The sequence below is a fragment of the Pteropus medius genome, unplaced genomic scaffold, assembly GCF_902729225.1.
Source record: "Pteropus medius unplaced genomic scaffold, Ma_sr-lr_union100, whole genome shotgun sequence".
NCBI lineage: Eukaryota > Metazoa > Chordata > Mammalia > Chiroptera > Pteropodidae > Pteropus > Pteropus medius.
The window spans coordinates 8,942,951-8,947,047 of NW_024342467.1; the positions used below are offsets into that span (position 1 = coordinate 8,942,951).

The following is a 4,097-nucleotide window of genomic DNA, read 5'->3' on the forward strand; positions in this document are numbered from 1 at the left end:
CTGGTAAAGATAATCCATGTTATGCATTCCTGCCCACATCTCTGCAGCAAAGAGAAAGAAAGTGCAGAGTCTCCTGTGATTTTCCTAATTTCCAACCCATTAGAAAGCAAAAATGTGAGAACTCTTAGCTTAAGAGTAAATAGCTCCGGCTTCCATCATTGAAAATAAAGAAGTCTCTGTTTTCACTTCTGAATGAGAGGTCACTGAGATGAATAAGGTTCTGCAATTACTGAGCCAGGCAGGATATGCTGAGTAATATATTTACGTGCAATTTGTACAACTTCTTAATTAATTTTAAATATCAACCTTATCCTGTCATCAAAGCTTAATATTAGCTGATTCAAGCCAAGTATGTGGTTTTAAATTTGCTTTGCAAATAGTATGTTCTTCAGGGTTGCTTATGCAACAATATTCTGATCTCAGTTGCCACATGGACTTTCTTAAGAATTTTGACCAGATAATTCTACTGAGCCACAGGGGTTGAATAAAATATCTGACTAGATCTGGTGAGATAATGGTTCCTGAATATCGGACTCATCTGATTTTAAAAAATTGCTAAATAGCATTTCTGGAATATGATGAAAGATCAAATAAACATATGTAATTTAGCTTCCTCTAGAAGAAGGAAAACACACAGTTAAGCTTTTGCAAAGGGAATTTAAAAAGAAATTAAAACTCCCAAGGATGAAGTAAATAGCAGATGGGCCTGTGTTGACCATGACCACTGTATATGACAGAGGCTGGGATGAAGGCCGGTAGTATATAAAATCTGGCTCTTCACCCTGCCCTCACCAAGTGAGACCTGTGCCCCCTAAAGGGAACAATTTCCTAATTCACAAGAATGACCAGCTTAGCACATCCAAAAAAGCTGAAATTAAAGTTGTCAGTAGGGAAAATAAAGAACCAACCCAATTTGCGTTTCCAGAAGCATAGGAACAACAGCATTAAGAAAGTGGGTGCTGACTCAAGGGACTGGAGTGAACACTATCTGAGAAGCTGGGTCCCTCTCCCATACTGCACCTTGGGAACTTGACACCCACCCCCAACACAAATTCAGAGGTTTAGTCTTTGGCCAGGTGAAAAAGAGGGTCTCTGTTTGAGGGACACCAGGATTTCAGAGGTACATTTCTGAAATGAGGATTAAGTGCCCATTTACATTCCAAACCTCAAAGTCAGAACACCCTCAGCCCTTCTTCAGTTGTCTGCCAGAATTCTGGAACTCAGAACCCCGAACAATTCACTGTTTCAAGATGTTGGCCCTAGAGTTTACTCAAATACGACCCACTCAGATAAACCTAGAGGTCAACTTAAACCATACACGCATTCCAGTCAGCTTTTTATCTCCCACTCTTATCCATGAGTACAATGCCAAGTCTTAGATGATCTTTGAGGGAAGAGATGTTTTTAAGCCATTTCCCATTTTAGAAAAAAAAAAGTGCAGCTTGCTTCCAGTGTTAATTTTACATAAACATGTTCTTAGAGGCTGAAACAAATCTGACTAGTTTTCAACGTGACGATAAACTATAAAAACTGTTCTTGGAGTTATTTCTAAACAGAATTTGTCTCTATTCCTACTCTAACAGATCAGTATTTATTTAATAACTTTTTTTCATGTGGTAAATTTCAAAGTATGAAATAACACTAAGCAGAATATCTCATTCCGCACAAAAATACCACGTTTCTCTCCAGATCTTGTCATCCCTGTTGTTGTGTGAACAGCAAACTTTGCAGTGACCAGTTGGATTGTTTCCCTGATGTTGGTGGTATGCTCTTGGGGAAATGTCTTCCAGACAGACGAAGAGGTGTGATATCATCAGAGCATGGATGAACTCGAAGATGTAGCTGCCTTACCTTATGATGCTTTTCCAGCACTCTTGCAATCAATGTCAGTCATAAGTTTACATGGCTGATCGTGTGCTCAGGATTGTCCTTCTTGAACAGGATGTGGGAGTTCAGCACTGTCATATTTAGAAGGTGGCAAAAGAATTTCTTACACCAAAACTTGTGCTCTCATTTGAATAAGAAGTGAGTATCTGATCAGCCAAGTCCACTGCTCCCATATTCTTGTTATGATCCACAATGACACATGGCTTCTTAGTCTTCTTTCCATTTCTGTTGTCTACCTCAATCACAGTATCATTGTGGGATGTTGATAACATTGTCACCTTCTTGTCACACCATTTCAGTGCCATAAGTTCACTACAGAATGTGGTTACAGTTGACCCCTTTGCAATCTTTTCTTTCCAGATCATTTGGCATCTGTTTTCTGTTCAAACGAGCTGTCTCAACTGCATCAGTCCTGTTTTGATGTAATTCTCTGAAAAGCATGGGAGATGTATAAAAGTTATCAAGAAAGACTCAATGTCCTTGGCCAAGAAGGTCATTGACCAAGGTAAGAACAATGCATGACCATTTCAGACCACCAGCTGAATCTTTCAAATTCATCCTGGGCCCCATATGCATTCCACCCATAACCAGATAGATTTTCACAAAGTACACAGCTTATGACCAAACCATGCTCATTTCATCAACATATACTGCTTCCTAGCTAACCACCCCTTGAACACATCAGTGATTCATCAACTGCAATTTTTCTGTTTGGATTTTATACGGTTGAAAATTTATTTACAAGAAAGTCAAGCACAGGTTTGATCTTCTGCAATGAAATCTGGGCCTTTGATTGATCAGCAGATCTGGAAGAATTGTTGACAAAATGCAGGCACTGAAACAAAAGTAAAAATCTTTCACCAGTCATAATTTGCCTGATAAGGTGTATCCAAAAGAGGCATTGTTGACCGAAACATCTCCAGCTCAGGTTTCTGTACAACACCATGTAGTAACATTATTGCAAATAAGACTTTCAATTTGTCATCGTCAGTTTATTTCCATTTATCCATTTGTGAAAATCCTTTCAGACCAGGTGGCCTTGAAGCCAACAAGGAAATTTGGGCATTCATTTTGCTGGTCATTTTTTGAAACTAATTCCTCAGTAAAGAACCAGTTCAAAATACTGCAGTGGGTCTGTGGTATCACTGACATCAATTTTTCTGCCAGGTGTGCCAATAAAGTCATACTTTTGACGTGCAATCATAACACAAGGTGACCATTTCAGAGCGTGATCCAAGTCAGCTGAAGTAGGGCTATTTCCATCAGATTCTGAATCGGATGGAGGCCTGACCATGTAGTCTTCCGAAGCACTATCTGAAAAATCTTCAGAATTGTCTATTTCAGATTTATCAAATGAATCTTCGGCTAACAACTGTTCGAGAACAATGTTAACATCATGTGTAGGAATGCTACATTTTCTAGGATTTGACATTTTCAGCGATAGAGAATTACTGTATTTTGTAAATGGAAATGCTACTACTAAAAACTGAATGCTATAAATAGAATGATGTCATTTGTTTCCAAAGACTATCAATATATTAGAGCAGTGCAAGAATAATAATAAAAGCGAGATATTTCATGGCAAACTTTGGGGGTAAGGTTAGGACTATAATCTGCAAGTTATCTCAGAGTAAACACTGCAGCTGTAAGCACTGCTGACAAGTATTCTCAGGGCAAACAGGAAGTGGGTTAATGCAGAATATAAGTCATGCAACACATAAAGGTGTTTTGGTCAACCATGGACCGCAAATACAATGGTGGTCCTACATGGTTATCATGGAGCTGAAAAATTCCTATCACCAAGTGATGACATAGCTGACGTAAAGTCGTAGCACCTTGTGCTGCACACAGTGTGGCTGCGAGGCACCTGGTTCTTCCTACCTGACTTAGAGTAAGACTCACCCTTCTTTCTCTTCCTCCTTCTCCTTCTCTTCTTCTATCTGTCTGTGCTGCATCAGGGTACCACTGGGAGAAGCCAGGAGCCCAAGTGCTAGAAGGCACATCACTCCTGCAGGGCCTCCGACACCTTTTCAGGAAGCTGGTCATGGTAGCACGATGCATTACTCATGTGTTTGAGGTGATGCTACTGATGTAAACAATCCTACTGTACTGCTAGTTATGTATAAGTACTGTACTTACAGTTATGCTACAGTTATCTCCAGTAGTCAGTACAGTAATGGGCTGTACAGGCTTGTAGCCTGGGAGCAATC

The 4,097-nt window shown here is 39.7% G+C and overlaps 1 pseudogene; it reads right to left on the bottom strand.

Annotated features, from left to right (window-relative positions):
• Positions 1-1,595: 1,595 nt before the first annotated feature.
• Positions 1,596-3,319, bottom strand: LOC120601908 (piggyBac transposable element-derived protein 4-like; annotated as a pseudogene).
• Positions 3,320-4,097: the final 778 nt, after the last annotated feature.